The sequence below is a fragment of the Parasteatoda tepidariorum genome, chromosome 12 (genome assembly GCF_982258835.1).
Source record: "Parasteatoda tepidariorum strain Cologne lab strain chromosome 12, Ptep-v5.0, whole genome shotgun sequence".
NCBI classification, from domain to species: domain Eukaryota; kingdom Metazoa; phylum Arthropoda; class Arachnida; order Araneae; family Theridiidae; genus Parasteatoda; species Parasteatoda tepidariorum.
The window spans coordinates 48,516,788-48,531,316 of record NC_141766.1 but is presented as its reverse complement, the minus strand read 5'-3'; the positions used below and the strand labels follow the sequence as shown (position 1 = coordinate 48,531,316).

Below are 14,529 nucleotides of genomic sequence, written 5' to 3'. Positions count from 1 at the left end.
AAAGAAACCAAATAAAGGATTGCTAAATCCAAATATTATATTAACTAACTCAACAATTATGTAAAAGTGAATTTTTCAACTATTCAATATGTAGAAAAAAAAAGAACTTAGTTGTTTTCAATATCACACTTACCATCCAAATTTAAATTAAAATTTAAATATAATACTAAAAAATATCAAAAGAGGAATCGTAAATAGAGTCCAAATATTATATTAACTAACGCAACAATTATACAAAAGTAAATTTTTCAACTAATCAATATGTAGAAAAAGAAAAGAACTTAGTTGTTTTCAATATCACACTTACCATCCAAATATGAATTTAAATTTAAATATAATACTAAAAAAGATCAAAAGAGGAATCGTAAATAGAGTCCAAATATTATATTAACTAACGCAACAATTATACAAAAGTAAATTTTTCAACTAATCAATAAGTAGAAAAAGAAAAGAACTTAGTTGTTTTCAATATCACACTTACCATCCAAATATGAATTTAAATTTAAATATAATACTAAAAAAGATCAAAAGAGGAATCGTAAATAGAGTCCAAATATTATATTAACTAACGCAACAATTATACAAAAGTAAATTTTTCAACTAATCAATAAGTAGAAAAAGAAAAGAACTTAGTTGTTTTCAATATCACACTTACCATCCAAATATGAATTTAAATTTAAATATAATACTAAAAAAGATCAAAAGAGGAATCGTAAATAGAGTCCAAATATTATATTAACTAACGCAACAATTATACAAAAGTAAATTTTTCAACTAATCAATATGTAGAAAAAGAAAAGAACTTAGTTGTTTTCAATATCACACTTACCATCCAAATATGAATTTAAATTTAAATATAATACTAAAAAAGATCAAAAGAGGAATCGTAAATAGAGTCCAAATATTATATTAACTAACGCAACAATTATACAAAAGTAAATTTTTCAACTAATCAATATGTAGAAAAAGAAAAGAACTTAGTTGTTTTCAATATCACACTTACCATCCAAATATGAATTTAAATTTAAATATAATACTAAAAAAGATCAAAAGAGGAATCGTAAATAGAGTCCAAATATTATATTAACTAACGCAACAATTATATGAAAGTGAGCTTTTTAACTGTTCTGATAAAGAAGAGAAAAGTAATCAATAGAAAAGCAAGGCTGTTATTGGTTTTCTGTTGTTATGTTATCTCATTTTCATGCGTAATAAATGGTATGGTCTTCATCAAGACGTAATTGCATAGATCTCTAAAGGTAAGAATGCGAACAAGGCTAATGGACTAGACTTCAGACGACCAACGAATGGCCCCACACTATTCCAATGCCGTAACGAGTCTTGTTGGAAAGTTTTCTTCTTTTACATTATGCAACGCCATAACTAAATTCGAACAATTGATTTTTTTTCCTCGCATTTTATTATTTTTCTTCTTTTGTTTTATAATGACTTTACTTTGTTATTTGCATACTAAACTGTTTGGAAGTTTTGTTCCCCGTTAAATTGTCGCATACTCTAGCAAACATATTTTTCTTCTATTTTTACGGAGAAAATTATGATGGTATTTCAATTTTTTCTCTTAATTTCGGGTTTTACTTTTTATGTATGGAATATAGTCTGTTTTTTGTGTGAGTTGGTTTTGAATTGCATAATTTGGTAATAAAGTGTTGATCTTGCACTGAATTATTTCAATTTTTCAAAAATGTGAAATTTGTTTTCAGATTTTCAAAAAAGGAAAGAAAGAAAAGAAACAAGGAAAAACGAAAAAAAAAAGAGAGAAAAGAAAGAAAAATTACTAAAAAAAAATCAAAACGCAAATTCAAAATGATATGATAGAAATGATGAATAAAATAATTCAAAAGTTAACTAAATTCAAACAATTGATTTCTTTTTCCTTGTATTTTATTTTCTTCTTTTGTTTTATAATGATTTTACTTTTTCCTTGCATACTAAATTGTTTGGAATTTTTGTTCTCCATTAAATTACCACTCACTCTACCAAACTTGTTTTGTTTTGTTTTTTCAATTTTTATGAATATAGTTATCACGATATTTAATTTTTTTTTCTCTTAATTTTCAATTTTACTCTTTATGTATCGATTAAAGTCTGTTTTTTGTTTTTTCTATAAATTAGTTTTGAACTGTCTAATTCGATAATAAAGTACCGCTGTAGCACTGAATTATTTCGATTTTTCAAAAGCTTGTTAATTTTTTTTCTTCATATTTTTCAAAAAAGAAAGAAAGTAAAGAAGAAAACAAGAGGAAAGAAAAAAAAGAAAAATTACTGAAAAAAATCGAAATAAAAATATGCTGTTTGAAAGCTTTTCTCAGTGTTAAATTGTCACACACTCTAACAAACTTGATTTTTTTGAATTTTTATGGATAAAGTTATCATGATATTTCAATTTTTTTCTCGTAATTTCTAACTTTACACTTTATATATGTTTCGTTTTTTGTATGAATTAATATTGAATTGTCTAATTCGGTAATAAAGAACCACTGTAGCACTGAATTATTTCAATTTTTTCAAAAAATAGTCACTATATATATATATATATATATATATATATATATATATATATATATATATATATATATATATATATATATATATAAATAAATAAATACAAGAAAACACTAAGAAAGTTAAGAAAAACAATAAGTAACATTTATTGCGCTTAAGCTGCAAGTAAACAGCACTCATTAGATAAGTTCAAAATGAAGAATAAAACAAAGAAAAATTATAGACATATGAAAAAAAGGGGTGGGAAATAATAAGTAAAAAAAAAAAAATAAATAACAAACAATATTTTATTTAAAAAAAAAAAAAAAAAAAAAAAAAAAAGTGAAATGTTAATTAAAAAACCGGAAAAAAAAAAGATATAATCTTTTCTTCAGCCCACACGATTATATCCGCAAAACAGAGTGCTTTCTGATATTGTATCAATAAAGCCAAAGCAAAATATATTAATACAATAGTGTGAGGAGCACTCAAAAAAATTTTTTTTATAAAATAACTACGTAAAAATAGATCATAAAAAGTAAATATAACATGTAAAAACAGATAATAAAATAAAAGAAAAAGAAAAAATAAAATTAAAATAAAAAACATTAAAAAGGGGGGACTATAAAGCGAGTAGCAAAATCATAACAACCTACTTGGACAGTTATTTTTCAAGAATGATTTAAAAATGTTTTCGCAGAAAGATTGCCAGATTACAAAATATGAAAACAAAAGATGAAAACAAAAGCGCAAATTGAGTGTAACAAAAGGGTTCTAAAGTGTCGTTCTTACTGCACTGCTAAAGTGATTTGTTATTCTGAGTTTTGATTTGTTAGTTACCAAGGATGGTAACTAACATCCTTGGTAACTAACAAATCAAAACTCAGAATAACAAATCACTTTAGCAGTGCAGTAAGAACGACACTTTAGAACCCTTTTGTTACACTCAATTTGCGCTTTTGTTTTCATCTTTTGTTTTCATATTTTGTAATCTGGCAATCTTTCTGCGAAAACATTTTTAAATCATTCTTGAAAAATAACTGTCCAAGTAGGTTGTTATGATTTTGCTACTCGCTTTATAGTCCCCCCTTTTTAATGTTTTTTATTTTAATTTTATTTTTTCTTTTTATTTTATTTTATTATCTGTTTTTACATGTTATATTTACTTTTTATGATCTATTTTTACGTAGTTATTTTATAAAAAAAATTTTTTTGAGTGCTCCTCACACTATTGTATTAATATATTTTGCTTTGGCTTTATTGATACAATATCAGAAAGCACTCTGTTTTGCGGATATAATCGTGTGGGCTGAAGAAAAGATTATATCTTTTTTTTTCCGGTTTTTTAATTAACATTTCACTTTTTTTTTTTTTTTTTTTTTTAAATAAAATATTGTTTGTTATTTTTTTTTTACTTATTATTTCCCACCCCTTTTTTTCATATGTCTATAATTTTTCTTTGTTTTATTCTTCATTTTGAACTTATATATATATATATATATATATAATAACAGTGCTACACCTCTGTTATCATTGGCGTATTCATACTAAGAAATGCAGTCAAAACCATAATAAGTTATCAAAAGGTTTATTAAAAGATATGCTGGTGGTTATAACAGTTCACATCCGCCCTCCCCAAGGGAAGGGGTGTGGACGTAACTCCGGATGGTTCCGACAGATGTTTTGTGGAACACGTTATTCAGCAAGAGACGTGAGAAAACAATCGCTCTCACACTAAATACTACAGATATTGGTGTACTTAGGTCCCAGTCGCACATGCCTTTGTAACTCTACGCACTATGGAAAATCATTTAATGCTTCCTAATATGGAAGTGAAAGAGGGGCAAGATTCTAAAAATAACTCCTCCTTTCAAATATAAATCTAATTATTATTCAATGGTATGTTTTCAGCCTTGAATTCCCTAAATAGAATAGCTCTACCCTTACTCTTTAACAAAGGCATTTTATATATATATATATATATATATATATATATATATATATATATATATATATATATATATATATATATATATATATATATATATATATATATATATATATATACAATATATATATATATATATATATATATATATATATATATATATATATATATATATATATATATATACAATATATATATATATATATATATATATATATATATATATATATATATATATATATATATATATATATATATATATATATATAGATATATATATAGTCAGACCTCGATATAAGGTCACCCTAAGGGACATCGCAATCGCAAAAGTGACCTTATAAACGGGGTGACCTTTTGACCGATTCATTAGCAGTTCGTAACTAAGCACGTAAATAGTACACCTTAAGACTTATTAAAAATTTTAATACAAACGAAAACGATCAGCCATAAATTAAATGTTTAAGTCAATAAATTTGAACAGAATTAGTAAAGAATTAAAGAAAGTTAGATTTTAAAAAAAAATTTAATTTACAATAAAGCTGTTTACAAATTTTCACAAAGTGCACATACATACATTATATCTTACCTTATTTAAAATAATCATTTATGTAGGTTCGTCTCGTTTTTGGTTTCATTTTTTGAACAATATTTTCTAGATTTTGTAACTTCTCAAAATGCTACTCAGCTCCCTCATGATTTGTAAAAAAATTTCGTATCACATTTATTGCATTGGAGGCTTCCACATGAGTTACAGCTACAGTCTCAGGATCACTGTCATTGTCCACAACTTGTGAAATAATTTCAGAAATTGTAGCTCGTTTGTTGGCTGCAACATTTTCCAAGAACTCGAGAGGGGTAATTGCCTTGTAAGGAAGTTAAATAGGCTTTTATTAGAAAAGAGCTTCCCTCGCCTCAGATTAAAATGATCTTATAAGCGATAACGATTTTTAAAACTTGACCATATATCCGATATTTTGTAACAAAGAATTCCTATTCAGTGAGCCGAGACTTTGGAAAAGTGACCTTATATGCGGGGTGACCTTATATGCGGATGACCTTATATCGAGGTCTGACTGTATATATATTATACAGAGCAACCGATTTTCTAAGTGTAATATATTTGTAAAATGCATTTGTAAAAACTTATTCCAGTGGTAGCCAAGCTGAAGTTTTAATTTTTTATTCATCGAAACTTCTTTTCCACACCACTATATATAAATGATTTAAAAGTTCATATACAACGCCACGTTGATCCAGCTGTTTCAACAAAGGACCGTAAGGCCTCAGACGCCCAGTTCCACTACAACGAACGAACCAGCTGTTTCATGGTGAGACTTATAAAATGTTGAAAAATTATCGAAAATTCTGAAAGCTTTGTTCCTAAAAAAGCTGAATTCTGAAAGCTTTGTTCCTTTCTTTGTTCCTCACTATTTTGTTCCTAAAAACTGGTTAACTAGGTATAGGGTTAAATTTGTAGATGAGGTTCGCTTCATTGCAGCGTTACCAATAGGTAATTAAAAATGTTTCATACACTGGCAGGCAACGTTGCATAGCAACCTATCCTCATTCCTCACTATTCTGTTCCTAAAAACTGGTTAACTAGACATAGGGTTAAATTTGTAGATGAGGTTCGCTTCATTGCAGCGTTACCAATAGGTAATTAAAAATGTTTCTTACACTGGCAGGCAACGTTGCATAGCAACCTATCCTCATTCCTCACTATTCTGTTCCTAAAAACTGGTTAACTAGGCATAGGGTTAAATTTGTAGATGAGGTTCGCTTCATTGCAGCGTTACCAATAGGTAATTAAAAATATTTCATACACTGGCAGACAACGCTGCATAGCAACCTATCCTCATTCCTCACTATTCTGTTCCTAAAAACTGGTTAACTAGGCATAGGGTTAAATTTGTAGATGAGGTTCGCTTCATTGCAGCGTTACCAATAGGTAATTAAAAATGTCCGTACACTGGCAGACAACGCTGCATAGCAACCTATCCTCATTCCTCACTATTCTGTTCCTAAAAACTGGTTAACTAGGCATAGGGTTAAATTTGTAGATGAGGTTCGCTTCATTGCAGCGTTACCAATAGGTAATTAAAAATGTCCGTACACTGGCAGACAACGCTGCATAGCAACCTATCCTCATTCCTCACTATTCTGTTCCTAAAAACTGGTTAACTAGGCATAGGGTTAAATTTGTAGATGAGGTTCGCTTCATTGCAGCGTTACCAATAGGTAATTAAAAATGTCCGTACACTGGCAGACAACGCTGCATAGCAACACGTAGCTATGCAGCGTTAGTTTCTGTAAGTTCTTTTAGTTTAATTATTTAAGTTTCTTTAGTTTAATTATTTTTATAATTTAAAAAAATGCTTCATACACTGGCAGACAACTCTGAATAGCAACACATAGCGTTTGTGTTATGCGTTAAGCCATTCTCACATATTAATGCTTTTAGTTTAATTATTTAAGTTCTTTTGGTTTAATTATTTAAGTTCTTTTAGATTAATTATTTTTATATTTAAAAAATGTTTCATACACTAGCAAACAACTCTGAATAGTTTATACATAGCAACACATAGCGTTTGTGTTATGCGTTAAGCCAATCTCACATATTAATGCTTTTAGTTTAAAATTATTTTTGTTTAATAATTTTTGTTTAATTATTTTTGTTTAATTATTTTTTTAAATATTAAAATTTTTTAGATTTAATTATTTTTATATTTAAAAAAAATGTTTCGTACCCTAGCAAACAACTCTGAATAGTAACACATAGCGTTTGTGTTATGCGTTAAGCCAATCTCACATATTAATGCTTTTAGTTTAAAATTATTTTTGTTTAATCATTTTTGTTTAATTATTTTTGTTTAATTATTTTTTTAAATATTAAAATTTTTTTGGTTTAATTATTTTTATATTTAAAAAAATATTCCCTACACTGGCAGACAACGTTGCATAGCAACAAGTAGCGTTTGTATTATGCGTTAAGCCAATCTGACACACTAATGCTTTTAGTTTAATTATTTTTTAATGGAATTTTACTTATTAAACCTATATATTCTAAATCTGAAAACAATGGCGAAATTAAATTATTTTTTACTACTATCATTATATAGGATCATATTAAGGCATTTATAAGCACATCTATTCTAGTATTCTATTCAATTAATTAGAATGTTCTTATCGTATGGGTTGTGTTTGAGTTACTAAGTATGTATGCGTGTAAAGTAATAGCGTGAATAGTTCGGATCAATTCTTCACGTGGAGACAGACGGAGAAAAAAGAATTTTATGAAAGCATGAAAGATACGAAATCTCAAATTTTATTTTCGAAAAAGAATCAACATTTATTACCAAAAAAAATTAATTCGAAGAAACATTGGTATTTTGTTCGTCTCATTGCGGAAAATGAAACACCTAAATAACTTTTGGTCTATGGATAGTGTGATTATATTCTAACCTACGGTTTTAGTGGTTCAGAAATTTAATTTTAAATATGCTTATTAATGAGTGTACATGAAATAAAAATTGAATACAAATACGAACTTTAAGGAATCACTCTCAGGATTACCACCTTTAAGAAATGTTAAAGATTGACAAAAAAAAAAAAATCGAGGACAGAAAATGCTTCAACTAACTACCATCGACCAGAAATATTTGTAAATTAAATATCTAGATCCGTGGTGGCTCAGGGGAGAGAGCTCCTGCTTTTCAATGAAGGGACCCGGGTCGGAATCCCAACGATGGCTGGTCTATATAAATTATGCACCCGGCTCACACCCACCACTGTGCTGACATAAATATTCTCAGTGGTAGATGAATCATGGGCTAGAGTCCCCTTGCCGTCAGGCTAACCGTGGAAGATTTTCGCGGTTTTTTTCTTCGTGTAACGCAAATGTGGGTTAGCAGAAAGTCCTCTGCGAAAGTACAATTTCTCTCAATGCTGGATCCAGGAGTAGCCTTGACTTTTAGATTAGGTCAAAAATTAGAAGGCTACGGAGTTCAACATTGGTAGTCGTAAACTCAAAATTGAAGTGGCTATTCAACAACGGTGATGTGTGTATATATATATATATATATATATATATATATATATATATATATATATATATATATATATATATATATATATATTATCTCCACAATTTTTTCTCCTTTTTAATTTTGAATTATAAACTTTAAAGAATAAGCTATTTTGGAAGTAGTGATTTTTTACTGCAAATAACAAAAATATCTGTAAAATTCAAAATTACTTGCTGTTAATGTTTTATCACCTTTTAAGAAGTATCTTTATGGAACATTTACAGCAAACTTTGATATTCCCGATTTGTTTTATTTATTTATTTATTCTTTTTTTGAATAAATAGCTTATATTTTTTCTACAAAAAGTTTCATAGCAAAATACATCACAGTTTGATGTCTTAACTTTTTTAATATTTTTTTCGATACGATCTTCTGTTTTATACTTTTTTTTTCATCCTAAAATTGGGATTGATATCCTTTGTTTATTCAACTATAATTTCCTACGAGCAAACAAAAGAGAGAGAAAATTTTAAAGAAAGGAATAAGCTTAGAACTTCGCTTTTTAAATTTAATTTTGTGTTCCAATTTACGTCGAAGTCAGTGAAGTCCTTTTCTAATGAAGTCTGAGTACTATCTGAACAAATATCAAATCAAACCAAAATGCATTTAATTACAGTTTTCCTGTTTCGATATCAAAAATAGATAAATAAATAAAGCAGAAAAATTTTTGCTGATCTTATAGAAATTGAAATAAATAAACTAGTGAACAGCTGACCAAAGAAAAATATAAATAGCATCAAACATTCTTTGAAATTATAGGTAGTTGAGCTTAAATGTTTCTATGTTTTTAAAAATATATTTGTGCGTCGATGCAAAAACTTCTGATATAAATATTCATTTCTCTTACTCGTTTCTATAGTAATTATATGAGTTTTTTTTATTCTTTCTAAATTTCGTAATAGTAAAGAATAAATTTTAATTTTACAAAAATAAAATGCATATTTTTTTCTAATTAATTTTTAAAGATTTATTTTTCCATAAAGTGGACGAGTTGTGAATTTTAAATGAATAATTCCACGAAACTAAAGTGCAAATATGTACTTTTCAACGCTCATAGAGTTTCATTAGAGTTAAAAAATCAGCTCTTTTTAGTATTTATTAACCCTAGAGCATTATTTTTTTTTACCTATATCCACTTATAAGAAAAATCAACAATTTAATTTTTCTGAAGAGAAATGTCAGAAGAAAAGAAATATTAGTTTATTGGTACATTTTAATTAGTTGTTGGATTATAATAATAACTTTTCCGAAGAAATAATTAAGAGTAAAAAAAAAAAGAGCTAGTGTCTAATTGCGTGAAATCAGCGTGAAATTTATGGAAAATAAATTAAAGAACCGAAAATTTTCAGATTTTTTCAAATATAATGATAATAAAAAAAAATGATAACAATAATGCTTAGAAAGCCTTTTCTCGTCGCTTAGCTAACGTTGCAGTTAAATGCATAAAAATAAAATGTTTAAAAGTGTTTTGAAAAAAGTTTTTAAAAAGGTATACGGTACCATTTTTTCATCATTTCGTTTAAATCATGAGGGAGTTTACAATTATCGCGTGCAAGATATAAATATGCAAGATTGCAAGACAATGTAAGATTAATTAAAATATAGAAGACTATTATAATTAAATAATTGCATTAATAACGTAGACAGTTTTGCCACATCATATTTTATTTTAAAGAAAAGTTTGAATTGAGCAATATGTAAACTATTTCAAAAATGTTGAGCTCACCAAGAAAAAAGAACTGACCACGCTGAATAACTTTTAATCTAATGATTGGATTTTGACATTCTAGGACTCAATTTTAATGGCTCCAGTAGGTGACTTCAAATATACTAAATAATAAGGCCCGGATTTTGATGACATTTGCATTTTTTTGCATTTTTTGCATTTTTGGATATTTTTTGTCTTTTAGAGCATTTTTTTAGATTTATAGGGCATTTTTCTTTAAATTTTTGGGCCTATTTTGCATTTTAATGCATTTTTTTAATTTTTTTGTTAATTTTTCCTATTTTTATTATTTTTTATCAATTTTCATTATTACACTGGCTTCCAAACAATGAAGAAAATCTATAGGATATTAACAGGTGAAGCAAAATCTTTTCAAATTGAAGAAGAATTGTCAGTAAGTGAGACCGTCTTTTTCAAGTACACACCTATAACATCAGTAGACGTTGAAAGAAGCTTCTGCAGGAATGAAAATTTACTTTCAGACAAGAGACGCTCGTTTACATTTCAAATTATCAAAAAACATTTAATAATCCAATGTAATTCTGATATTTAGTAATATTATGAGATGGAAGTTGTTATATCCATTAAAGTTTCTATACGAAATAAAAATATTTTGGTGTCAATATATTTTCCTTTTTTTGTTATTTTAGGATATAAAACATATTTTTCAAACTTTAATGAACGTAGAACAAGTATTGCATTGTTTTATATTTTTTAAATGACTCATAATAATTTTAAAGAGCAAAACATTTGTTTAATTCAATATTTTTACTTTATTTAAGGCATTCTTTGCGCAATTTTTGCATTTTTAAGGGCATTTTTTGCCCTTTTTAAGGGCATTTTTTGCACTTTTTAAGGGCATTAGTTGAGATTTTTTAGGTCATCAGAATCCGGGCTCTACTAATTAATAAGTGCAGACGATATTTTAGGTTACGAAATCCTACACAAAAATGTACTTTCTCTGAATAAACATACCTTTTTTTGACGGATTCGGATTTCTGCCCCCCAAAAAATAGGGGATAGCCGCTTTCTTGGAAATATGATATTAAAAGTTTGGTCAGGAGAGATGCCCAAAATTTGGATACCTTAATGTTAATTTTACACGAATGTTTCACGTATCTCGAGAACATTCTAAGCGAATGAAAATATTTTATCACGATTATAAAATTCGTTTATACTAAGATAATTCCATGCAAAAAGTTATTTTTTCGCAACTATTTATTTTTCATTATTTCATTTAAGAATGGTGGAAAAAATTTTGAATTGCAAGGTATACAATTTTTAACTCCATTTTAGAGAATCTAATTTTAAATGTCAAGAAACAAAATTTGACCCAAATCGGTAGCATAGTTTCTGAGAAATCGAATTTGAAGTATCTGACTCTTTTGAAATAAAATAATAATGATTGAAATAAAACAAAATAATAATGAATAAATTAATAAAAATAATAAATATAAACAAAAAGTTATTTTTTGCTTAGTTTCAAAGTTAGTTCAAACTTAGAAGCGCTTTCCTGGCCAAACTATATCGATCATACTTCCTAGATTGCGGCTACCCCTTATATTTTGGGGTCAGAAATCCAAATCCATTGGAATAAAAGGTACGTTTATTCAGAGAAAGTAAATCTTTTTGTCTGATTTCATAACTTGAAATATCATCTGCACTTATTAATTTACATATTTGAGGTCATCCCTCCAGCCATTAAGATTGAGTCCTAGAATGTGAAAATCCAATTGTTAGGGATCAAAAAATATTCAGGACTGTCAATTCTTTTTCGTTTTGCGCACTACAGTTAAAGATATCATTTCGAAGGAAAATCGGGTTTTTTTTTCTCTCTTTTAAATATATATATTTTTTAAACCCCGTAACGCATTTACCCGTGTCTGAAATGGGCCAAAGTTAAAGACAAATTTTCTCATGCCCGTGTCTTACACAGGCAATCTTGTATTTCGCGTTATTTAATTTCTAATGCCAGTTTGAGATTTGATCTAGTAAAAATGGATAATAGGATGATCTAGTAAAAATGGATAACAGGATGATCTAGTAAAAATGGATAATAGGATGATCTAGTAAAAATGGATAATAGGATGATCTAGTAAAAATGGATAATAGGATGATCTAGTAAAAATGGATAATAGAATGATCTAGTAAAAATGGATAATAGGATGATCTAGTAAAAATGGATAATAGGATGATCTAGTAAAAATGGATAATAGGATGATCTAGTAAAAATGGATTTACCATAGATGACATCACTATGCAGCACTTTTCGTGTGTAAACCACTTGGTGCATTTTGATGATCAGCTATTTGTTATATTAATGTATTTGCCATTTGATATATTAATTAATTTATTGATCATTAATTTATTATTAATTGATATATTGATTTAATTTGATTTTGATTTTTCGAAATTCGAAATAAACATGCAATCAAATTGCTTAATTTTTGTTTGCACAGTAATTTTTTAAGAACTTTTACACCAACCTGCTCCCAAGTAAACCTCCCTCCAACTGAAATCGCAAAAAATAACTTACACTTTATCTATATATTAATTTTCCTGTCAAAAAAAACTTGATCATTTTTTACTAGCTTTTCCGAACGAAACTCTTGCTTTAAGGGGTTAAAATAAGACTTTTTTGAAAATTTACTTTTATGTTAACACTTTCACAACTAAGAGAAACACTTTTCATAAACGTCCTTATAAAAGAAAGTTCTTAACTCAAAGAGAAAAATGTAGCACCATTTTTAATTATTAAATTTATTTTGCTGAAACCAGATAGTTCTATCTATTATAATATATTATTTATATAGATATTTGCATATGGATTTGAAGACTGACATAGTGTCTCGTGTGGTAGCTAACAGAAATAAATATCCATTTAGCATAAACAAATACGTATTACCACTTTTTCAGGTGGGTACTTATTTGGCTTTATAAAACAAATTTCTTAACTCAGAGATGAAAATGTAGCGCATTTTTTAGTTATTAAATTTATTTCGCCGAAATCAGATAGTTCTATCTATAATAATATATTTATTACATAGATATTTATATATGAATTTGAAGTCTGACATAGTGTCTCATTAGCATAAACAAACATGTATTATCAATATTTTTCAGGTATGTATTTTTCATTTTTTTTGTCGGTCAATAATAGGTTAATATAAACATTTAACAATTGTTAAACACGAAATTACCTGCATGATTATTTGGTCTGACTAACTCAAAATTTATTAATAGTATTATAAAAAAGAGTAATGTTAATTCAAAAATTACTCGTTTTTTTAAGCTAATACGCTATTTAAAATTTTAAAAAAGAATCGAATATGAAACAAACGAAATGATTTGAGAGATAAAAATTTTAAAAAAAGAGAAAATCAGAAATCTTTATATAATCTCTTAAAAATAATTGTCTAATCTTTTATAAAATTTTTAACTTCAAAATTTAAACACATTAAACATATACTTATTTCTTATTTTTAGGAAAAAAACCTTAAAAATGAGTATGTTAAATGAGAACTTGTTAATTTCTGTGCCAAAAAACAACAAAAAGTTCTTTCTGACATTACTCACTTTCGACAATTTTACTCGCTTAAAATTAAAAAGAAAAAAACATTTGGGGACGGGAAATTTAAGAAAGAAATTTAAAACGTACATAAATAAAAAAATTAAAAATAAAATTTTAAAATCTATAAAAAATTTACAAAGAATTGCATCAATTTTTTTATTATTATTTTGTGAAAAACCTTTCAAATGAGTAAGGTATGACGTTTGTTCTTTTTTACTCAAAAACAATACAGGTTAATTCCAAAATAGCTCAATCTTCTAAATTTAATAATTCAAAATTAAAAAAGAGAAAAAATTATGGCGAGGAATATATATTTCTCATTCTTCAATTCCCATTCCTCATTTAATAGAATTTTTTACTACCTAGCATATAGATTTCAAATTAATATGTCTTTTTTTATTTATGCTATAAATCTTTCAAATGTAAGTGTTGTGATTATTCATTGAAATTTTCTTAAGAGTTTCTTTAAAATACAAGGTCTAGTATTATTCAAACACTTATATATTTTGCATTCAGTCAAAAAGGAGATTACATCGCAAATTAAAGTTCAAGTTTGCTGATTGAAATATGATGAATCACTATAGAAGAAGACGCGTTTAAAAATGTTAAAACCAGTTTGGTTGCCGGATGAAACTTTTAGAAGACTATAATAATATCCTTTTAAGTTCTCGTTGTTTCTTCCGCAAAAAATCTCATT

The 14,529-nt window shown here is 26.9% G+C and overlaps 1 protein-coding gene across 2 annotated transcripts in view; it reads right to left on the bottom strand.

Moving 5' to 3' along the window:
* LOC107442099 (carbonic anhydrase-related protein 10) overlaps nucleotides 1–14,529 on the bottom strand; it is a 67,324-nt gene that overhangs the window by 52,324 nt on the left and 471 nt on the right. The window lies entirely within an intron of this gene.